This window comes from Lactuca sativa, chromosome 1 (genome assembly GCF_002870075.4).
Source record: "Lactuca sativa cultivar Salinas chromosome 1, Lsat_Salinas_v11, whole genome shotgun sequence".
Classification (NCBI taxonomy): Eukaryota; Viridiplantae; Streptophyta; class Magnoliopsida; order Asterales; family Asteraceae; genus Lactuca; species Lactuca sativa.
This window is the reverse complement of record NC_056623.2, coordinates 204786663-204812428: the sequence shown is the minus strand read 5'-3', so window position 1 is coordinate 204812428 and position 25766 is coordinate 204786663.

The window sequence follows — 25766 nt, the reverse complement described above, 5'->3', positions numbered from 1 at the left end:
TTTTAAACCTTCTTTAAGACATATCACTCAAATGACAATCTTGGAGTATGACTCTAAGACTTGTATTGGAACGAAGTATGACTCATCTTCTTGATTTAACCATTTCAACAATTCAAGATCCCTCTTCTTAGTCATAAGAATGCACTAAGACTTCCTTAGAGAACTAATTGTGATATGGTTTCTTAATCATTAAGATGATCACAAAACTGATACTAAAGTACTCTCCCATCTTTTCAGATTTGAGAAACTTTTATCCTTCTGCCATTTTGATTCTTCTTATTCGCTCTGCCATACATTGGAACCTCTTCCAATGTCTCAGAGTTACACTTAAGCATGTAAGTATAATCATATTTACTGAGCTTTAGTAAACTACGACGAATAGTCTTATCAATCTTTTGTGGTGGACTAAATCAGTGCACAAGAATGTGTACTCGATCCCTTAGTCCTTTACTTGACTCACACATCCATGTGACCGAGTAATTAGTCTTAATTTTCCAAAACTTGACAGTTCTCATTCATCATGCTATACAACTTGGATGATTCCAAGTTTCGGTCCAATTGAAACTTGGGTGATGGGAATCTTTCCTTATTTGGTAAATATAGACATTACCACAAATGAAAGAATCAATTTCATATTTCCACTCTTGCTCTTAATGGAATCATATAAGCAACAATTTTTCCTTAAATGCCATTGTAAGGATATTTTAAAATAAATAAAATCAAAAATTTTTCTTTTATTTTAAAACTTTGCAGAAAAACTTATCCTTACAATCCATATGAAAACTTGTTGTTATCTATTCCTTAAGCAATATCTCATAACTCCTAAGAAGTAGCTCAAGAATCCGATTTTTCAAACTATGCGATAGAAATCCATCTACGCCATCAGATTCAGCATATTCTTACTTTAAGTTTCTTCACTTTTCTTTGATTCTTAAAACATCACCATGTGACCCAGTCACATCATGTATCAAGAATCTCAGAATAGAAACTTAACAGAGTTAGATAGTGGACTTTACCTGAAGTAGAGTCAAACTTATTGACTTTAACATCCTTAGGTAAATTTGGCAGCTTCACAATCAATGCCCCTTCCTTTGGCAATATAAACATATGGACCCTTTGATAATGGTACACGAGACTATCATAGACTTAGCTTTTCTCTTTACCATTTGGTCAACCGAGTTGACTATGGCTGATCCCTTTCCACCGGGATGAGAGAGCTTTACTAGATATCCAATGTCATCATTGTCAATGTCCATAAAGTTTTAGGAAGTTGATCTTAACAAATAGATAAGATCATTAAGGGTCTTGTCATAGTCTGTTTCATAGGTGTTCCAAAAGAACTCACTATGTGACTTAGAAAGTGATTGAACCACCAACTTTCTCAAGACTTTGACACCCAACTCTCACAGCTTGTCAATATGTGATTACATCTCCAAGATGTGACCACACCTTGACCTTGCCTTGCCAATATGGCTTGACTGACCTTAAACTTTTTCAAGAACTTGTGGGTTAGGGAGAATAATTGGAGGAGGTGAATGAAGTATGATTTCCATGGGACATCATCTTTATTAGGAAACCTTGTTTCAAGAGATTTGGGAAGATCATAGGTGTCTATACCAGACATCTTTTGGGAGATATTCAAGATAATTGATTTTAAAGTCCTTAATATGACACCCAATATGAAATATTAAGGCTAGGACCCAACAAACTATTTTATAACTTCGAAGAGGTATGCCGTAATCCAAGCTATAAAATATTTGAAGGTAGGTGAATGACGATTCACCAATTTCCACCAAGATAAACGAAATGTATTATTAGGTTTTAATTGGTTTTGAAACTCCTAGATCTTTGAGATTCATTGAACTGTTCAAAGGCATGTTTCAATCTCGAGTGTGCCCTTCAGGTTTTGTGACTGGGATGCCGAGGATCACAAAACAAGGTGTGAAGTAACCATGCAAATCACTTGGTACCCTTAATAAATTACCCCTCAATCGATGTGCCGGTTAACCACACACGCTCCATCGATACTATGATAAATATTAAGTCACCCTTTACCTACCTTGTTAAGTCCAAGTTAGTGTGCCGGTTAACCACACACGCTCCACTAACGACTTAGACAAAGTGTAAAGTGTAATATCATGGGTTAGCACCTTATTCACATTTTTCCTAAGTAACTAAGATTGGGTATTATTAAGAGTTTAGTTACTTAGTATTATCATTAATACTTTTAATGAAGGAGAATTATAGTCTTGTCAAACCCGTTCGGCTAACGACCCTCCACCGGTCAAGCAAGCGGTGGGTGAGAGTGGACACCCATTAAGTTGCCATTTTATAGGCAACAACCTTATACCCACCTTATAGACCGGCTTCGTGAATGAGGCGTACTAGCGGTAAGACTGACTTTACTCTTATACATATATATATTATTAACTTATAATATTATTAAGTATAAGGGTTGAATTTTAACTTTTAAAATTCTAAGGGCTAACTTGGAATTAAAGTATTCATAAGGAAAACTTTTCAAATTCCAAAACTTGAGGGCATGTTTTGAAACTATTCAAAACTAATTAATTCCATAACTTATGTGTTTAAAGTAGTTTTAATCCAAAAACTCTTCAAGTTCCATAACTTGAGGACAAGTTATGGAAGACTTTAAACTAATAAAAGAACTAACTTTTTCTTTATTTTATAACTTATGGATTTAATTATGGTTGCATATTTTTCTTTAATGAAGTGACTCTTGAACTTCCATAACTTGAGGACAAGTTATGGAGTCATAAAAAATTATTCAATGACACAAGACTCTTCATTTTGTAACCATTGCCAACTTTTATGAGTTTTATGAGTCTTAAATGTGACTTTTCATGTAACTTGAGGACAAGTTACACAAACACATTTTATACTCAACTCTTAGATTAAAATGGATTGAAAACAACTATTTCAATTAACTTTTCTATTAATCTAAGCAACTCATAAGAACAAGATAATTCAAATCAAACTTTTTCATGTAATTAGTCTAAACCTTAAACTAATACAAAACATGAATCTATTGACAATTATCTTTGAAAATGGATTAGCATGAACATTACCACATCAAAAAACACGTTTATAAGTTCAAAAACAACTTAGGGTAATGTTCCTAGTCCATTTCTAGCCAAAAAAGTCGAGTTTATGCTGTCTGGGGGTCCAACTCGTCGAGTGTACGAACCAACTCGGCGAGTTGGATGCTTTTTGCCTTGGACTCGGCGAGTCCATTCATGGACTCGGCGAGTCTGCTGGGCAGACAGCATCAAAACTCGTTTTTTCAGCTCCTTTTGCAAGTATAACAAGAAAACAAGCCTAGTCTCTGATACCACTGTTGGGTTTTGAGCATTCTAACACTCCTAAGTGTACATGCAACCCTAAATACCTTGGATCTATGTTTTCTCTATTATACATGCAAATAAGAACATTCAAGGTATTATCCTAATCTAGCATACAAAAACTATGAATGTAACAAGATAGAATACATACCTCTTGATGTAGCTTGATGTCTTCAAGCTTTAAGAGCTTAGCCCCAATAGTGTGGAAGCCTCAAGTGGAATCACAAATCACCAAGACACCTTGGAATACTTTAGAGAATATGGATACTTGGTTTTCTCTTGTGAAATTGGCTAGCCCTTCTTAGTGTATCCACACTAGTGCCAATTTCACCAACCAAAGACATATTTATATAGTATGGAGGATTAGGGTTAAACCCATGACCTTTCATTTCATATGATCCATGGGTTAAACACTCCATGGACTATCCATGAAAGCTTAGCCCAACCTAAATGAACTTGGCCCATTCCATATATACAAGAGTCCATATTTAATTAGTTCATTTTGATCACTTAATTAATTCTAAATTAATTCTTGATCAATACTAATTAAATAATATGATTCCATATTAATATATTAGAACTTATAATATATTAATATTGATCATAAACATACTATTCTCAAAAGATTATCCATATAAATTATGTCGGTGAAGTGCAACCCAAATGGACCATGCCGGGTCGGGTCAAGTACATACCAAATATAGTTATAGACTTAGACATTAATCCAACAATTCTATCATAACTCCTAAATAGTAGCTCATGAATCCGATCTTCGAACCATGCAATTGAAATCCATCTTCGCGATCAGATTCAACATACTCTTTCTTTAAGTGTCCTTCCCTTTGCTTTATTCTGCCTAACACCAAAATGTAACCGAGTCGCATTTTGTATGAAGCATCATCAATAAGGAACTTAACAAAGATAGATAATGGACTTACCTAAAGTAGAATCAAACTTTTTGACTAGACCTTCTCTCAGATCTTTCAGGTAGTTAGGGCAGATTTGCAACCAATGCCCCTTCCTTTTTGGCAATAGAACCATATGGACCCTTTGGGAATGGTACACAGGACTATCTCAGACATAGCCTTTCTCTTTTGCATCTGGTCAACCGAGTTGACAATGGCCGATCCTTTTCCATTGGGAAGGGAAACCTTTCTGGATTTCCAATGTCACCAATTTTTCAATGTCCATGGTAGTTTGGGAAGTTGATCTACTAATCAAATTTGCTTTACCAGATCTCCAAATCATCGCTGATTCAGCAGCACCAAGAAAATAGATAAGATCATTAAGGGTCATGTCATAGTCTTTTATGTAGTATTCCATATAGAACTCACTATGTGACTTAGGAAGTGATTAGTCAACATCCAACTTCCTCAAGACTTTGACACCCAACTCTCCCTACTTTTCAATATGTGACTTCATCTCCAAGACGTGATCATACATAGACCTTTCTTACCAATAGGGCTTGAGTGACCTTGAACTTGTGGGATACGGAGAATAATTTGAGGAGGTGGAGGAATTGGTGTATGATTTTCATGATCCAGTCACGGGACATCATCTTCATTAGGAAAGCTTATTGATGTTTGATTTCCATGATCCAGTCACGAGACATCATCTTCATTGGGAAAGCTTATTCCATGAGTTTTGGGAAGATCATAATTGTCTGAACCATACATCTTTTGGGAGATATTCAAGATAGTTGATATAGAGTGCTTAATATAACACCCAATATGAAATATTAAGCCTAGGACCAAACACAATATTTTAAACTTGGAAAAGGGATGTCGTAATGTAACATCCTGATTCCCAGGTATATTATTTTATTTAATTATTTTGGAGTTTGTGGAGGAACTCGACGAGTTGGAGCCAAGACTCGCCGAGTAGGGTCGCGGATGTTCATCCGGGTTCACGTCCGGACTCAGTGAGTCCATTCATGGACTCGGCGAGTCCACGCTGTTTAATGAAACCCTAATCCCCCCGGGTTTGGAGCCTATTTAAGGGCACTTATAGCCTCCCATTGCGGCTACCAGTCCCATGAGAGAACCCTAAGTGAGCCAAATCGTTGTGAGGGAGAAGAAGTCACTTTTGATCCATGTACCTTTGGTTTAGCAAGAAGGAGGTGATCAAGAGCAAAGAGGAAATGTGATTCTAGCAGTTCCAGAGTTCAGAGACTTCATTTTGAGGTAATAGTTCGAGCCTCCTTCAGTTTTGGTGTTGATCATTAGAGTTAGGGTTTTCTAACCCCATTTGGAGGGTGATTATGTGGAGCAAATGGTCCCTCTTCGAGTTTATGCCTTGGATCTAGACTCAAAGAGGTCCAGAGACCTTAACCCTTGGAGCTTTATGGATCAGTTTGGGGTTATTGGACTTAGGTTGCCTTTTTTGGGACTAAATCCCTTTTTGATGCCTTGTTGTTGTTATACAAGCATCAAGTTTCAGACTTTACGTGACATTCATGCTTGGGGAGGCCAGATCTATGGTTTGGGGAAACAGATCTGACCTCAGGAGGTCAGTAGAGATTGTGCATGGCATGAACTCGCCGAGTTGTTCTTGAGACTCGGCGAGTAGGGTTAAGGTTTCACGTAAATTGCTCAGTGAGTAGACTTGCCGAGTTGGGGGATGACTCAGTGAGACTCGGCGAGTTGAGTCGGGGTGGCCCCACGATTTGTGCCTGGTATGACTCGTCGAGGATAGGGAGGGACTCGGCGTGCCAAGCGGGACAAAGATTTAGAGGACATGAGTGAACTCGCCGAGTCACCAGAGTGCACTCGGCGAGTAGGGTCAAAGTGTGACCGTTGACTTTTGTTGACTTTTAGGGGTTGGTCAACAATGGAGTACTTGTGTCAAGAGGGGGGTAAAATAGTCTTTTACCCTTCTGAGGGTACCAATGGCAAGTTGACTCTAGTCTCGAGAGTTATATTTATAAGAGTATTTACTTTATGTGAATAGGCGGAGGCTAGGAAATATTTCTACCGAGTCAGATATTTACCGAAATGCCTGAGGTGAGTCTTCTCACTATACTTTACCTAGAGTGGTAATTAGAGTTATGTGATAAAGTACTTTGTATGCTTTTGCATGATGTGATTTCTATGTGACTTATGCTATGTACATGCCAGAGTTTTCAGAGTTAGGACCGGAAGGTCCACAAAGTTAGGGCCAGAGGGCCCACAGAGTAATGGGACTGGAGGGTCCCACTGAGGCACTTTGACCAGAGGGTCAAACAGAGTTATAGCCTCGAGTGGCTAATATGTGTTGTGAGTGGTATTTTGGGGAACTCACTAAGCTTATACTTACAGTGTTACGTGTTATGTTTTTCAGGTACCAGTGATGATCGCGGGAAGGCGTCGGCTTGATTCGTACACACACACACACACGAGATTTTATGTATTTTGATATTGGGAGATGTTTTGTGAAACAAAGACATGATACTATGACATTTTATGAATGAATGAGTTTGTAAAAATGTGTTTGAAAATGCGAAAAATTGTTTTAATTTTTACGGTGTTACAAGTTGGTATCAGAGCCTTGGTTTGAGGGATTCGGGTGCACCTTCGGGCGTATCTGAACTCAAACTGAGGATTTGAGGAAATTTCGATAATAAAATAAGTTTTCAAAAGAACTTACGAGACAAACAGAGCAGAGTCGTGTGTACGAACTGTTGGATTAATGTCTAAGTCCATAACTATAATTGGTAAGACTTGACCCGACCCGGATGGTCCATTTGGGTTGCATACCATCATGCACTTGGATAGACTATAATGAGAGAAATAAGACACTTATGGTTATTAATATATTATAAGTTCTAGTATATTAATAATAAGAATAATAAGATTATTTAATTAGTATTGATCAAGAATTAATCTAGGATTAATTAAGTGATCAAAAGAAGACTAATTAAATATATGGGTTGTTTGTGTAAATCATCCATACTTGTATAGTGGGCTAATGCTCCATGGATAATCAAGTTGGGCTAAAACCCATAGGATGGTCCGTGGATGCTCCATGGTGTATTTGTACCCATGGATCATGGAAATGAAAGGCCATGTCAATTAGGGTTTACATGGTGTAACCCTAACTATATAAGCATCTTATTCTTGACCAAAATCGGCGACTAGTGTGGATACACTAAGAGGGCTAGCCGATTTCACTAAGAGAAAACCAAGTATTCATATTCTCTAAAGTCTTCCAAGGTGTCTTGGTGATTTTTGATTCGACTTGAGGCTTCCACACTATTGGGGCTAAGCTCTTAAAGCTTGAAGACATCAAGCTACATCAAGAGGTATGTATTCTATCTTGTTACATTCATAGTTTTTGTATGCTAGATTAGGATAATACCTTGGATGTTCTTATTTGCATGTATAATAGAGAAAACATAGATCCAAGGTATTTAGGGTTGCATGTACACTTAGGAAGTGTTAGAATGCTCAAAACCCAACAGTGGTATCAGAGCCTAGGCTTGTTTTCTTGTTATACCTGCAATAGAAGCTGAAAAAACGAATTTGGTGTTGTCTGATCATCAGACTCGGCGAGTCCATTAGAGGACTCGGCAAGTCCATGCCTAAAATGTGATCAATTCTATCCAACTCGCCGAGTTGGTTCATGCACTCGACGAGTTGGACCCCCAGACAGCATATTTTCGAGTTTTTTGGCTAGAAATGGACTAGGAACATTACCCTAAGTTGTTTTTGAACTTATAAACGTGTTTTTTGATGTGGTAATGTTCATGCTAATCCATTTTCAAAGATAATTGTCAATAGATTCATGTTTTGTATTAGTTTAAGGTTTAGACTAATTACATGAAAAAGTTTGATTTGAATTATCTTGTTCTTATGAGTTGCTTAGAATAATAGAAAAGTTAATTGAAATAGTTGTTTTCAATCCATTTTAATCTAAGAGTTGAGTATAAAATGTGTTTGTGTAACTTGTCCTCAAGTTACATGAAGAGTCACATTAAAGACTCATAAAACTCATAAAAGTTGGCAATGGTTACAAAATGAAGAGTCTTGTGTCATTGAATGATTTTTTTATGACTCCATAACTTGTCCTCAAGTTATGGAAGTTCAAGAGTCACTTCATTAAAAGAAAAATATGTAACCATAATTAAATCCATAAGTTATAAAATAAAGAAAAAGTTAGTTCTTTTATTAGTTTAAAGTCTTCCATAACTTGTCCTCAGGTTATGGAACTTGAAGAGTTTTTGGATTAAAACTACTTTAAACACATAACTTATGGAATTAATTAGTTTTGAATAGTTTCAAAACTTGCCCTCAAGTTTTGGAATTTGAAAAGTTTTCCTTATGAATACTTTAATTCCAAGTTAGCCCTTAGAATTTTAAAAGTTAAAATTCAACCCTTATACTTTATAATATTATAAGTTAATAATATATATATGTGTATAAGAGTAAAGTCAGTCTTACCGCTAGTACGCCTCATTCACGAAGCCGGTCTATAAGGTGGGTATAAGGTTGTTGCCTATAAAATGGCAACTTAATGGGTGTCCACTCTCACCCACCGCTTGCTTGACCGGTGGAGGGTCGTTAGCCGAACGGGTTTGACAAGACTATAATTCTCCTTCATTAAAAGTATTAATGATAATACTAAGTAACTAAACTCTTAATAATACCCAATCTTAGTTACTTAGGAAAAATGTGAATAAGGTGCTAACCCATGAAATTACACTTTACACTTTGTCTAAGTCGTTAGTGGAGCGTGTGTGGTTAACCGGCACACTAACTTGGACTTAACAAGGTAGGTAAAGGGTGACTTAATATTTATCATAGTATCGATGGAGTGTGTATGGTTAACCGGCACATCGATTGAGGGGCAATTTATTAAGGGTACCAAGTGATTTGCATGGTTACTTCACACCTTGTTTTGTGATCCTCGGCATCCCAGTCACAAAACCTGAAGGGCACACTCGAGATTGAAACATGCCTTTGAACAGTTCAATGAATCTCAAAGATCTAGGAGTTTCAAAACCAATTAAAACCTAATAATACATTTCGTTTATCTTGGTGGAAATTGGTGAATCGTCATTCACCTACCTTCAAATATTTTATAGCTTGGATTACGGCATACCTCTTCTAAGTTATAAAATAGTTTGTTGGGTCCTAGCCTTAATATTTCATATTGGGTGTCATATTAAGGACTTTAAAATCAACTATCTTGAATATCTCCCAAAAGATGTCTGGTATAGACACCTATGATCTTCCCAAATCTCTTGAAACAAGGTTTCCTAATGAAGATGATGTCCCATGGAAATCATACTTCATTCACCTCCTCCAATTATTCTCCCTAACCCACAAGTTCTTGAAAAAGTTTAAGGTCACTCAAGCCCTATTGGCAAGGCAAGGTCAAGGTGTGGTCACATCTTGGAGATGTAGTCACATATTGACAAGCCGGGAGAGTTGGGTGTCAAAGTCTTGAGAAAGTTGGTGGTTCAATCACTTTCTAAGTCACATAGTGAGTTCTTTTGGAACACCTATGAAACAGACTATGACAAGACCCTTAATGATCTTATCTATTTGTTAAGATCAACTTCCTAAAACTTTATGGACATTGACAATGATTACATTGGATATCTAGTAAAGCTCTCTAATCCCGGTGGAAAGGGATCAGCCATAGTCAACTCGGTTGACCAAATGGTAAAGAGAAAAGCTAAGTCTGTGATAGTCTCGTGTACCATTATCAAAGGGTTCATATGTTTATATTGCCAAAGTAAGGGGCATTGGTCACGAAGCTGCCAAATTTACCTAAGGATGTTAAAGTCAATAAGTTTGACTCTACTTCAGGTAAAGTCCACTATCTAACTCTGCTAAGTTTCTATTCTGAGATTCTTATACTTGATGTGACTGGGTCACATGGTGATGTTTTAAGAATCAAAGAAAAAGTGGAGAAACTTAAAGAAAGAATATGCTGAATCTGATCGCATAGATGGATTTCTATCGCATAGTTTGATAAATCGGATTCTTGAGCTACTTCTTAGGAGTTATGAGATATTGCTTAAGGAATAGATAACAACAAGTTTTCATATGGATTGTAAGGATAAGTTTTTCCGCAAAGTTTTAAAATAAAAGAAAAATTTTTGATTTTATTTATTTTGAAATATCCTTACAATGGCATTTAAGGAAAAATTGTTGCTTATATGATTCCATTAAGAGCAAGAGTGGAAATATGAAATTGATTCTTTCATTTGTGGTAATGTCTAGATTTACCAAATAAGGAAAGATTCCCATCACCCAAGTTTCAATTGGACCGGAACTTGGAATCATGCAAGTTGTATAGCATGATGAATGAGAACTTTCAAGTTTTGGAAAATTAAGACTAATTACTTGTTCACATGGAAGTGTGAGTCAAGTAAAGGACTAAGGGATCAAGTACACATTCTTGTGCACTGGTCAAGTCCACCACAAAAAGATTGATAAAACTATTCGTCATAGTTTACTAAAGCACAGTAAATATGATTATACTTACAAGCTTAAGTGTAATTCTGAGACATTGGAAAAGGGTTCCAATATAAGGCAGTGCGAATAAGAAGAATCAAATTAGGCAGAAGGATAAAAGTTTCTCAAATCTGAAAAGATGGGAGAGTACTTTAGTATCAGTTTTTGTGATCATCTTAATGATTAAGAAACCATAGCACAATTAGTTCTCTAAGGAAGTCTTAGTGCATTCTTATGACTAAGAAGAGGGATCTTGAATTGTTGAAATGATTAAATCAAGAAGATGAGTCATACTTCGTTCCAATACAAGTCTTAGAGTCATACTCTAAGATTGTCATTTGAGTGACATGTCTTAAAGAAGGTTAAAAACACTTGTCAAATGTAAGAGTAAAAGTTTTCTACTCTTGTACATTTGAAATTGGTAAGTTGTGATGTTTTGGATAAAACAAAGACCAACTTAGGCCAAATGTGTGAAGTGTTTGTCTTGATTAGAATCCACACTGTCTCTTGGATGTTTGACAAGGGAGTCTTATAGGTCAAGAGGACAGTGGGAGTCTTAAAGGTCTTGAAAGTCTCAAGAACTAATCAAGAATAAAACCTGAAGGTCTTCCCTAGCACACGACTTGAGGTTTATAACCTATCGTGTTGACATATCTGTGCCCATTCCAGTTAAAGTTGGCTTTGCATATGAGTTCTTAGAGTTCTCAATGTGTTGCACAACAACTTGGAAGCAATGGCAGGCCCTTGAGCTGCCAGGTGGCAAGAAATTAAGATTGAGTTCAATCCATATGAGTGTGGATTTGTCATTATCCTTGTCTTGTGTCTATGGTTTTGACAATTCACATGGATAAGAACACATACACTATTAAATCTAAGTGTCATAAGGTTTCTCTCCGATTCATGAAAATGATGGTGAGGAAACACTTTCACTAAGTAGATTTTAGCTAGATAGCAATTGTGATATTTGCATTCTCAAAGTCCTTAGTGGAGCGTGTGTGGTTTACCGGCACACTAACCTGGACTTGTGAGAAATGGAAAAAAGGTCTAACCATTATGATTACGGCATACCTCTTCATAATTGTTTAGACACACAAGTGTGCTATCTAAGGGAAGGTGTATGACTTTGATAAAGTCTTATCAAAACAATCTAGTATCAGAAATCTGAACTTTGGTAAGAAAGTCAATGAAGTATCGATTTCTAGAAGTCCAGCTGATTTCTGGGTACATGTCAAAGCTAGTGGGAGCATAAGTGTTATGCTAATAATCATCATGTTAGTGGGAGCATGATAATTATGATAAGTATTGCAAGTTAGCAATGTTAATTATAGAAAACAAAAGTTTCAATTGGGAAAAAGTTGTTTTGCTATAATTAAGGGAGAGGAAATTATACTTCATCTCAAATCTATAAGCTTAGATCGTGAGGTTTTAATCATTTAGTCAAGGATATATATGAATTTCATGTTGGAATGGCTCAACATAAGGAAATTCTGTATACGGGTCCATTATTTGCGTTCTAAAATTCGATTATGATTACGGCATCCCTTTTCATAATCTGAATTATGAGAACTTGGCAAATTGAAATGGACATATTATAGCAAAAGACTGGTTTAGTCTTTATGTGAGACATCATGAATCGTGTCCCATATGCTTCGGATATAGGATCGATTACATGTGCTATAATCATCCGTTCTAAAATTTTCCAAATGCCTGGGGCATTAAGAAGGGAAAAGGTTTAGAACTGGATATGACTAAAAGGATTAAACAATTGTCGAGGACAATCTAAGGTTTACCAAAGATTGGTTACTCAAGGACAATTGGAAGTATAGTGATAATTCTGGAAGGACCATATTGACATAATCTGTAAGGAGGCAACTCTTGTTCAGAAGTGATAGTCAAAATGGAATCTGGAAATGTTTCAAAGTTAGAATTTTCAATCTGTGTAAGATTAAGGAAACTTAATGCAAGAAGAATATTTCCAAGGAGTTGATCTCCTTTGGAATACTCTGTAATGATTGTTGCCAAGTCTTTGTGAGTTTGTGCATAATCGTTACAAGAGTATCAATGCATATAAGTTTAGAATCTAACAGATTTCAGTAAATGGCATAAATTTGGAATTCTTGCATTTGTAGTAAGGATTTGGGAGTGTGAAAAGAGAACCATTGAAGTTATGTTCAATTGATCTAGTTCACAAAGTAAAGATCATAGACAAACATAGTATGCATACTTGGTGTATGGCATGACTAGTGTTTAAGAAAACATAGTGTACATGCTTGGAGCATGGGACAACTATTGTTTTAAATTCAAGAATAAAGTTGATAGCTGAAACAGTATACAATGAATAATGTGTAATCATATGGTGATAAATAAAAGGTGTTTTATTTATGTTCAAAGGGTTGATACCATATTGGATTCAATTATTATTGTATTTCATTTTGCATGTTTTGACTTCCCGAATAAACTGGGTTATTCTTCCGGAATGACTAAGTTATTCAAACCATCCACAGTCAGTCATATGTTGGAAGTAGATATGAATTAAGACTGTCATGGGTTGGCTTGTAGAGGTCTAAGGTGTTGGACAAAGGGCTACAACACTCATGAGTGCTCATAAGTTCTGAGTATTGGATTCAACCCGCGCTCATTGGAATCTCTTCATGGATTTTATCACAAGTGATCATGAGACGATAATATCTTATATTCTTCAAACCTAGAGATATGAGTTGTTACTATGAGTTGGTTGTACATTGATTGCACGAAACGCATACGGTAACTCGATGTTATAAAACGTGCCTTTGTGTATGATTCAACAAGTAGTAGAACAAGCCATATGAGTCAAAGTTTATCCGTTCCTTTTACCTTCGGGATAAAAGCGATATCTGTGGGCCCCTCGATGATTTGATGATGACAAATGGAAGTGCTCGGCCGGGCCAGGACTGATTTGATTTGTTCAATTAGTCAGTCGTCATAAATCGCAAATCGAGAAACAACAAATGGACAGAGAGAATGATTATAATCCATGTCTCAGTCCATATGATATCTAGAATGGAGGAATATATGATCCCTTATCTAATGGACAACTCACTGACAAAGGTCAGAGTTCATCTACAATGTCAGAGTTCGACAGAAGCTTTTGAGAGCTACGATTGCCAGTTGGTTCCGGAAGTCATACGCAATAATAGTTTTAGACTTATCCAAGTGGCAGACTGTTGGATTAATGTCTAAGTCCATAACTATCATTGGTAAGACTTGACCCGACCCGGCATGGTCCATTTGGGTTGCATACCATCATGCACTTGGATAGACTATAATGAGAGAAATAAGACACTTATGGTTATTAATATATTATAAGTTCTAGTAGATTAATAATAAGAATAATAAGATTATTTAATTAGTATTGATCAAGAATTAATCTAGGATTAATTAAGTGATCAAAATAAGACTAATTAAATATATGGGTTGATTGTGTAAATCATCCATACTTGTATAGTGGGCTAATGCTCCATGGATAATCAAGTTGGGCTAAAACCCATAGGATGGTCCATGGATGCTCCATGGTGTATTTGTACCCATGGATCATGGAAATGAAAGGCCATGTCAATTAGGGTTTACATGGTGTAACCCTAACTATATAAGCATCTTATTCTTGACCAAAATCAGCGACTAGTGTGGATACACTAAGAGGGCTAGCCGATTTCACTAAGAGAAAACCAAGTATTCATATTCTCTAAAGTCTTCCAAGGTGTCTTGGTGATTTGTGATTCCACTTGAGGCTTCCACACTATTGGGGCTAAGCTCTTAAAGCTTGAAGACATCAAGCTACATCAAGAGGTATGTATTCTATCTTGTTACATTCATAGTTTTTGTATGCTAGATTAGGATAATACCTTGGATGTTCTTATTTGCATGTATAATAGAGAAAACATAGATCCAAGGTATTTAGGGTTGCATGTACACTTAGAAAGTGTTAGAATGCTCAAAACCCAACACGAACAGCCAGCGCCCGAACGGTGATTTCCCAAAATACCATTACGATAAGTGTTATAAGATATGATATGATATGTTATATGATGAGCTATGCTATGTATGCTAGAGTAGACTAGGTATTCTTATTAGGACTAGAGTGGCCTGATATGTGATGCCTGAGTCTAGGAGTCTTGCTGCTAGGGATACTTCAGAGTGCTTAGGTAGCAGCGAGGAGGTTATGAGAGATCTGCTAGCGAGTATCACATGATTAGAGAGAGTTGAGTACTTGGGATTTGGGACTCTGGGAGGAAGACTTCGGGTGAATGCTGATGCGGTGTGGACGGTAGTATTGGGCCCGTACTACTGATGACACCGGGTCAGTGCACAGTCCAAGTAAGAATCCTTGGAGTACCAAGGGACAAGTCGGGTGGAGTATTCGAGTGTGAGCATACTCGAGCGAGTCCCTGATATTTATTCTTGTGATGTATTTCAGAGAGAGGGAGATCATGCTTGGGACGCGCCATACACCAGGGAGCAGCGGTACAAGTGATGAGGAGATCCGTAGGATCATCCAGGAAGAGGTGGCTGCGGCCATCAGAGGAGAGATACCAGAGATGTTCGGGTCTATCAAGACCACGCTGATAGAGACATTTGATGAGCAGTACGCTGCTCTTTCTGAGGTTGCTGTTGCTGCGGCCACTGTAGCTAAGCTGCGACTAGGCCGCAGGGTGGTGATGCGTTGCTGTTCCGAGAGTTCAGCAATACAAGACCACTGGAGTTTGACGAGACCCAGGATCCGATTGCGGCGATGAGGTGGATTTCAGACATAGAGGGGTGTTTCTTTACTTGCTCATCTCCAGAGCATTTGAGACTTCGGTTCGCGATGAACCAGCTTCACTTGGGAGCGCAGGATTAGTGGAAGTTTGTGAGGACACACTATACGCATGCTAAGCTTGCTGCAGTGACCTGGGAGAGGTTCACTGCTATGTTTCGAGATGAGTACGTTCCCCAGGTGGAGAGGGAGCATTTCGCCCAGGAGTTTCTGAACCTCAAGCAGGGCACTGAGTCGGTTACAGTAATTACGAGGATGTTTCATGAGTGGGCGATGTTCTGCCCAGAGCATGTGTCCTCCGAGCAGGCACGTATGAGTCGATATCTGAGCAATTTGAGGAGGGATATACGAGAGTTCGTTGCAAACTCAACGTACCGGACAATTGTCGAGCTTTAGGCAAATACCCAGAAGAGGGAGATAGAATTGGAGACCCAGGCTTGGGAGGAGGCTGAGTCTCAGGGGAGGGATCGGCGACCAGTGCAGTCTCAGCCGGTAGCCAAGCGGGCCAAGCCCGCTGATTTGAGATTAGGGAACCAGAGGGGCCGCACTTGTGGCAAGTGCGGCAAGAGCCACGATGGGGTGTGCAGAGCAGGGTCTTGCTACAAATGTGGCAAAGAGGGGAATATGGCCAAGGATTGCCCCAAGGGGTTTGCAGTATGTTTCCATTGCAACCAGACCGGACACCGGAAGGCAGAGTGTCCGCAACTGCGAGGATCAGCACAGGGAGCATCTCAAGGATCTGCCCCTGCTGCTGTCAGAGCTACTTAGAGCCGGCCAGTGAAGCCCGAGGCACCGAAGGCACTAAGGAGAGCCTTTCAGTTGACCACGGAGGAAGTCCACGCAGCGCCCGATGTCGTGGATGGTATGTATTCTTTCGTATATTTATTTTGATGTTGAGATATTGTGTTTATATTATGTTATGTGTAGGTACTTTTCTTGTGAGTTCTGTACATGCCTTGGTGTTATTTGACTCGGGTGCGAGTCGTTCTTTTGTATCTTTGGCTTTTAGTCAGCACATCAGTGTTAGTCGTGAGGCGTTGAGTTGACCTCTGAGAGTTTCCATAGCTGACGAGAGGGCGGTATATGCCATAGAGGTGATCCGAGGGTGTATACTCGAGATTTTCGGTGTTGAGTTCCCGATTGATTTAGTTCTTATTGTGATGGGAGATGTATGTGTCATCGTGGGCATGGACTGGTTGAGCAGATTTGGAGCGGTTATCGACTGCGAGCGACAGCTGGTAACTATACGAGACCCTAGTGGGGGGAGTTCTTACGGTGTACGGAGAGGGTACACGTTCTGGGTCAGCATTTTGTTCGGCCGCTAGGGAGAGAAAGTGTCTACAGCAGGGCTGTAAGGGCTTTGTAGCGTATGTGATGGATACGAGGGTTGAATCAGAGAGACCGGGGTCAGTTGATGAGGTTCTGATAGTGCGTGAGTTCCCGGACGTATTTCCGGAGGAGTTGTCGGGCGTGCCTCCCGTGAAGCAGGTGGAGTTTAGTATCGATTATGTTCCGGGGGCCGCATCTATCGCCAAGGTGCCCTATCGCCTTGCACCTCCAAAAATGCAGGAGTTATCCTTACAGCTTCAGGAGTTGTTGGGGAAGGGGTTTATTCGGCCGAGCAGCTCGCCGTGGGGAGCGCCTATCCTTTTTGTCAAGAAAAAGGATGGCTCACACCGGATGTGCATTGATTACCGGGAGTTGAACAAGTTGACGGTCAAGAACTGTTACCCGTTGCCAAGGATCGACGATTTGTTTGATCAGTTCAAGGGAGCATCTTGGTTCTCCAAGATCGATTTGAGGTATGGGTATCATCAGGTAAGGGTGCGAGATGAGGACATCCAGAAGACAGCGTTCAGGACTCGTTATGGACATTACGAGTTTGTGGTGATGCCTTTCGGACTCACCAATGCACCGGCGGAGTTCATGGATATCATGAACAGAGTGTGCAGGTCGATGTTGGATCGCTCAATGATCGTATTCATCGATGAAATTTTGGTGTATTCGAGATCCAGAGAGCAGCATGAGAAGCATTTGAGGGAGATCCTCGGGGTTCTGAGATCGGAGAGACTTTATGCCAAATTCTCCAAGTGCGATTTCTGGTTGCGAGAGGTCCAATTCCTAGGACACCTCGTTAACCAGAGAGGGGTGTTGGTCGACCCGGCCAAGGTTGAGGCAGTGATGAGTTGGGAGGTGCCGAGGTCACCCACCGAGATCAAGAGTTTCTTAGGGCTGGCAGGCTATTATCGGAGATTTATCAGGGATTTCTCCAAGATTTCCGTGCCACTCTCTAGGTTGACCCGAAAGGGTGTCACTTTTCATGGGGCCCAGAGCAGCAGAGCTCCTTCGAGACACTTCGCCAGAGACTATGCGAAGCCCCGGTGTTAGCCCTTGTGGAGGGAATGGAGGACTTTGTGGAGTATTGTGATGCGTCAATCTTGGGGTTGGGAGAAGTACTGATGCAGAGAGGGCATGTGATAGCATATGCATCGAGGCAGTTGAAGCCTCATGAGACGAGGTATCCCACACACGATCTAGAGTTGGGGGCAGTAGTGTTCGCCCTCAAGATCTGGCGTCACTATCTATATTGGGTTCGGTGTACCATATACACGGACCACAAGAGTTTGAAGTACTTGATGGATCAGCCCAACTTGAATATGCGCCAGAGGAGATGGTTGGATGTGGTAAAAGATTACGACTGCAAGATCCTATACCACCCGGGTAAGGCTAATGTTGTAGCCGATGCACTGAGCTGAAGGGCGAAGAGCGCCCCGATGCGAGATGTTTGTTTGAGATTGATCGTGACAGCTCCGGTGTTGGATACCATTCGTGGGGCCCAGGGTGAGGCCATGAGATCGGAAAACCAGAAGAGTGAGCGAGTTGTCAGGATGGTATTGGAGTTCATTACCGTTAGTCGGGGGCTTATGACATTCCAGGGTCGAATCTGGGTACCGTTTGTTGGCGGGACGCGTACCATTTTGATGAAAGAGGCTCATCGGTCAAAGTTCTCGATCAATCCTGGGGCTACTAAGATGTATTTAGACCTGAAGAGGGAGTATTGGTGGCCTTGTATGAAGCGGGATGTCACGTGGTTTTTTGAGAGGTGCTTAACCTGTCGTAGGGTTAAGGCTGAGCACCGGAGACCGCATGGTAAGTTGCAGCCGTTGGAGGTTCCCAAGTGGAAGTGGGAACAAATTACCATGTACTTTATAACCAAATTGCCAAGGACTGCTAGGGGAGACGATGCAATTTGGGTGATTGTGGACAGGTTGACAAAGAGCGCCCACTTCCTTGCTATCAGTGAGGGCTCTTCCGTGGAGAAGTTGGCAGAGATGTACGAGCGGGAGGTGGTATCGCGGCATGGAGTGCCGATCTCGATTGTCTCGGACTGAGATGTGCGTTTCACTTCCAGATTTTGGAAGAAATTTAATGAGGAATTGGGTACTAAGCTGCATTTTAGTACCGCATACCTCCCCTAGACTGACGGACAGAGCGAGTAGACGATTTAGATGCTCGAGGATATGCTCCGAGCATGTGTGTTCGATTTCGGCGGGAGTTGGGACACATATTTTCCCTTCGCAGAGTTTTCCTACAACAAGAACCATCATTCGAGCATTGGTATGCCACCCTTTGAGCTGTTGTATGGGAGAAGGCGTCGGACCCCCATTTACTGGGGAGAGGTCGGGCAGCGTGTGATGGGTAGTACCGAGATCGTGCTTTAGATGACTGAGCAGATACAGCAGGTCAGGCAGAGGTTGTTGACCGCTTAGAGTCATCAGAAGAGTAATGCGGATAGGCGCCGGTCCGAGCTCGAGTTCCAGGTCGGCGACTTTGTACTCCTGAAGGTCTCTCCTTGGAAAGGAGTGATCCGATTCAGGAAGAGGGGCAAGTTGGGGCCCCAATATATCGGTCCTTTTCGGGTGATCGTGAGGGTAGGCAGGGTAGCCTACCGGTTGGAGCTACCTGCAGAGCTTGGTCAGATTCACGACACTTTCCATGTGTGGCAGTTGCGAAAGTGTATAGCCGATGAGTCGGCAGTAGTGCCATTAGAGGATATTTAGGTGGATGTGGGCCTGAACTACATTAAGAGACCGGTGGCTATTCGGGATCGAAAGATCATGGTTCTGAGGAACAAAGAAGTGCCTCTGGTGCAGGTCTAGTGGCAACACCGGAATGGGTCAGAGCTTACTTGGGAGCCGGAGCGTGAGATGCTTGAGTAGCATCCGGAGTTGTTTCCAGAGTGAGACTTCGAGGGCGAAGTCTGATTCTAGTGGGGGAGAATTATATCATCCTGATCCAGGTATATTATTTTATTTAATTATTTTGGAGTTTGTGGAGGAACTCGGCGAGTTGGAGCCAAGACTCGCCGAGTAGGGTCGCGAATGTTCATCCGGGTTCACGTCCGGACTCGGCGACTCCATTCATGGACTCGACGAGTCCACGCTGTTTAATGAAACCCTAATCCCCCGAGTTTGGAGCCTATTTAAGGTCACTTATAGCCTCCCATTGCAGCTACCAGTCCATTGAGAGAACCCTAAGTGATCCAAATCGTTGTGAGGGAGAAGAAGTCACTTTTGATCCTTGTACCTTTGGTTTAGCAAGAAGGAGGTGACCAAGAGCAAAGAGGAGGTGCGATTCTAGCAGTTCCAGAGTTCGGAGACTTCATTTTGAGGTAATAGTTCGAACCTCCTTCTGTTTTGGTGGTGATCATTAGAGTTAGGGTTTTCCAACCCCCTTTGGAGAGTGATTATGTGGAGAAAATGGTCCTTCTTCGAGTTTGTGCCTTGGATCTGGACTCAAAGAGGTCCAAAGACCTTAACCCTTGGAGCTTTATGGATCGGTTTGGGGTTATTGGACTTAGGTTGCCATTTTTGGGACTAAATCCCCTTTTGATGCCTTCTTGTTGTTATACAAGCATCAAGTTTCAGACTTTATGTGACATTCATGCTTGGGGAGCCCAGATCTATGGTTTAGGGAAACAGATCTGACCTCAGGAGGTCAGTAGATTGTGCATGGAATGAACTCACTGAGTTGTTCTTGAGACTCGGCGAGTAGGGTTACGGTTTCATTTAAATTGCTCAGTGAGTAGACTTGCCGAGTTGGGGGGTGACTAAGTGAGTCGGGAGGGGGTTAGAGGACTGGAGTTCAAGGCAGTACTCGCCGAGTTGTTCTTGATTCTCGGCGAGTTGAGTCGGGGTGGCCCCGCGATTTGTGCCTGGTATGACTCGTCGAGCATAGGGAGGGACTCGGCGTGCCAAGCGGGACAAAGAGTTAGAGGACATGAGTGCACTCGCCGAGTCACCAGAGTGTACTCGGTGAGTAGGGTCAAAGTGTGACCGTTAACTTTTGTTGACTTTTAGGGTTTGGTCAACAATGGAGTACTTGTGTCAAGAGGGGGGTAAAATAGTCTTTTACCCTTATGAGGGTGCCAATGGCAAGTTGAGTCTAGTCTCAAGAGTTATATTTATAAGAGTATTTACTTTATGTGAATCGGATGCCGAGTGTACCCTTAAGGTTTTGTCACTTGGATGCCGAGGATAAGAAAACAAGGTGTGAAGTAACCATGCAAATTACTTGGTACCCTTAATGTTTACCCCTCAATCGTTGTGCCTGTTAACCACATGTGCTTCATTGATACTATGATAAACATTAAGTTATCCTTTGCCTACCTTGTTAAGTCCAACTAGTGTGTCGATTAACCACACGCACTCCACTAACCGACTTAAGCAAACTGGAAAGTGTAATTTCATGGGTTAGCACCTTATTCACATTTTCCTAAAGTAACTAAGATTGGGAATTTATAAAAGGTTTAGTTACTTTATATTAAGAAATAATTCTTTTAATGAATATTTAAAGTCCTTGTCATACCCGTTTGGCTAACAACCCTCCACCGATCAAGGAAGCGGTTCGTGTGAGTGGACACCCATTAAGCTGTCATTTTATAGGCAGCAAACTTATACCCCCTTATAGACCGGATTCGTGAATGAGACCTACTAACGGTAAAACGAGTTGTTCTTATACATATATAATTATTATTAAATTATAATATTATAAATATAAGGGTTGAATTTTAACTTTTAAAATTCTAGGGCTTGGAACTAAAGTTATTAAAGAGACTTTAAATGTTCCAAAACTTGAGGGCAAGTTTTGTAACTTACAAAACTTTTCATCTTTCATCACTTATGAGTTAAATGGTTTATTAAAATGAGAGAATTTTCTCTTTATGTAACCTATGTGTTTCTTTAATGGACTTTAAAAGAATAAATTTGGTAATCCATAACTTGATGACAAATTATGGATTCCATTAAAACATAAAATGATCTAGAATTAAACTAACAAGAAGTTACAAATAATTCCTATGATCTTTTAAACTCATAAGTTCATGAACATGTATATCAACAATTTAAAGAATCATAAAATTAACCATATAAAACTTGAAATTTTGATAATAGCTATTAAAAATGGATTAGCATAACCATTACACCATCTAAAACAAGTTTTATCAGGCCAAAACAGTTTAGGGTAATGTTCCTAGTCCATTTCCAACAGCAAAACTAGAAAATTTGCATTCTGGGGCTCTTACTCGCTGAGTGCATGAACTTACTCGATGAGTAGGATGAGTTTGTGCTTGGCTCTGATACCACTGAAGGGTTTTGAGCATTCTAACACTCCTAAGGTGTACATGCAACCCTAGAAACCTTGGATCTATGTTTTACTATGATACATGAACAATTGATTTTCCAAGGTTCTTAAACTATCTAGCATACCATGGGGAACTTTTAAACATAAATGCTAGAAGAAGAACATACGTTTTGTAGTTTCGATTCCTTGAGAACCTTGTGAGCCTAGCACCTCAAGTGTGATGCCTCAAATGTCTCACACAACACCAAATACATTTTTAATAACCTTGAGAGAAATAGAACACTTCTAAAATCGGCTATGCCCTCTTGTTCTCACACTACTGCCGATTTTGGTTGCTCACATATTCCTTTTATAGTGTGTCATAAGTAGGGTTACACCATGGAAACCCTAACTTGACATGGCTCTTCATTTCCATGATCCATGGGTTCAAATACACCATGGAGCCCCCATGGAGCATCCTATGGTTTTTAGCCCAACTTGATAATCCATGGAGCATTAGCCCACTATACAAGTATGGGTGATTTACACAATCAACCCATATATTTAATTAGTCTTCTTTTGATCACTTAATTAATTCATGATCAGCACTAATTAAATAATATTATTTATATATTAGAACTTATAATATATTAATAAACCTTAAGTGTTAGTTCTCTCATTTTGGTCTATCCAAATGCATGATGCCAAGCAACCTAAATGGACCATGCAAATTCAGTCAAGTACATTCTAGAATAGTTATGAACTTAGACACCTAATCCAACAATATATTGTATAAATTAATATTAATTCAAAAAAATAATAAAAGGATAACCAACATACCTCTTTAGGACAAACATAAAATAGCCGTCCAATGTTATTTCTAGTCATTGATGTACATATGATACCTTGAGAGCCACAATCGAAGTATGCGATTTTTTGGATTATGAGGAATGAATGTTTAGTAGTAAATTTAACAAGGTAAAGAGTTTGGACACTTGAATTCCTTTATATAATGGTATGTACTACGAACATAGATTCCTGACACTATTCCAAAACCACATTCCAACGCCATATTCCATAATGGCTATTTCGGACCCTCATTCCAGACGGTGCTTTTGAACCTTAAAATGAACCTAGGATGCCTCCTCATAGGCTTTGAACCTTTGTTCATTGCATACACTATGTGTTGGAATTCAGAACAGTAACTGTCATAGATTCCTGACAATATGTGTAGTCATTCTAAACAGTAAATGTCATAGATTTGTAACATCTGATGGTTCTAAGGTATTATTTATTTAATTGTATAAATCGTGTAAGTTGTGTTTGTATTAGTGGATTGGGCCTTTATGAGTGTGCTTAGCCGAGGTTGTACACTAGGCGTAACCTTCGTGTATGCGGGGCGTAGATGGATCATATGGAACGCGAAGAAATGTGTCACACCCCAAAACCGAGAATGGCGGAATACGTTATGGGGTGGAGGACACTAGGTGTAAGCTTAGTGTACGTGGGGCATACACTAGTCGTAAGCTTGGTGTATGCGTGGCGTAGATGGATCATATGGAACGCGAAGACATGTGTCACACCCCAAAATCGAGAACGGCAAAATACGTTCTAAGGTATTATTTTTTTAATTGTATTAATCATGTAAGTTGTGTTGGTATTAGTGGATTGGGCCTTTATGAGTGTGCTTAGCCGAGGTTGTACACTAGGTGTAAGCTTGGTGTACGCGGGGCATAGATGGATCATATGGAACGCGAAGACATGTGTCACACCCCAAAACCGAAAATTTGCACTCCAATGGCCCTTAATCTTCTTCAAAAGCTCAAACTATGGAGTTGGGTGGCTAGGGTTTTGGGTTCCGGACGAGAGAGGCTTAGAATGATTCCTAGGGAAGAGAATAAGACACTTAAATAGGGTATCAAGTCCCAAAATTAGGGTTTCCAACCCAGACCAGACTCACCGAGTCCACTCGCCGACTCGTCGAGTTAGTCACTTATTCTTCCACACGAAGCCGACTCCAACTCGTCTAGTTCTTCCTTGAACTCGACGAGTTGACTCCTTTCACTAAGGGCTTTTCTTTCCTTTCTTGGTCTTTTGGATTCTGGGTGTGACTACATTCAACGTACTTTCGTTTAATGAGTTTAATGGCAGGTAAAGTGTCGGGTGCAATATTAAATTATTTAATTACTTTTACAAGAACCTTATTTGATGAAATTTACATTTCAGAGAGGTTGACTGTCGTACTCACCCTGTTTGTTGAAATAGTGTGTGATAAAAGGATGCAAAAGTCTGTTTGGGGGGCAAGGAACAGAGATTCCGACAGAGATCTCGTCTCCGTTCCTATCTGACAATCGAGTTTCTAATTTTAAAAAAACTTGTGTTGTAGATTTGAACTGTCATAGATTTTCATGTAGGAAATGGTGCAGTCTGTGTATAGCATGTAGTCATGCTATTGCGACATCACATCATTCGAATATCCATTAATTACATGATATGGTTCAAGTATATTATTGGGCTGATATGTTTCAGACTACCTACTAGAAACAAACCATGCGCCCTCTTCCCCCTCCATCAGAATAGGATATACCATACCCATTAATGGTTGTTTTATTGCCAATGTAATTGCTATTAATTATGTTTATAAATGATTTGCAGTTTCTAAAGGAAAATATGATTATTGGCCTAATATTTGTTACATATTAGAAAAATAGAAAAAACATAATTTACAAGTACCATGTTAATAATAACAAACAAGAGAACATTACATATTACATAGATTAAGTAATAAGTGTTGCATAAACCTAGTTGATGAACATAAAGCTTACAACTTGTAGAAAAAAATTCCAAAAAAGAAAATCTAACTACAAATTAATGTGTAATGTCACCACTTATGATATAACGTATCAAGTACATAACGCGCTACCCACCAATGCCAGCTCCAACTTCATCCATGACAACGCGATCATAATGATCTTAATGATCGTTTGTATATTACGTAGATATACTCTACAAATATAGAATAGGTATCTGATCCATAATCTTGGTGATGAGTATCATACCTTTAGAAATATAAGTATACATCCCCAAAATAGTGGGATCTTCGTTTCTATAATCGTATATTGTACTATTAGGGTTAAACCCTAATAGTCCATTATGCCTCACTTTGTGTGAACCTTTTCATTGTGAAAACATATTTGTGATAATCATTTGTTCATTTATTGTTCGTTCTTGTTTGTATCTGATGTATGAACCTTCAAAGGGTTTGGGACTAATATAACGCTATCTTCAAGTGCAAATTTTTGTTTCAAGCTTCTTCTTTGATCGAACTAAGTTACAGATTATCAACGAATAATTGTCTTTTGCTTTGTCAACCCAACAGATAAACCTAGACTATGGTCCCTGAAAATTTAATATCAAACAAATGACATATATGAAGGGTTTGGAGCACTCTAACACTCCTAAGGTGTACATGCAACCCTAGAAACCTTGGATCTATGTTTTACTATGATACATGCAAAATTGATTTTCCAAGGTTCTTAAACTATCTAG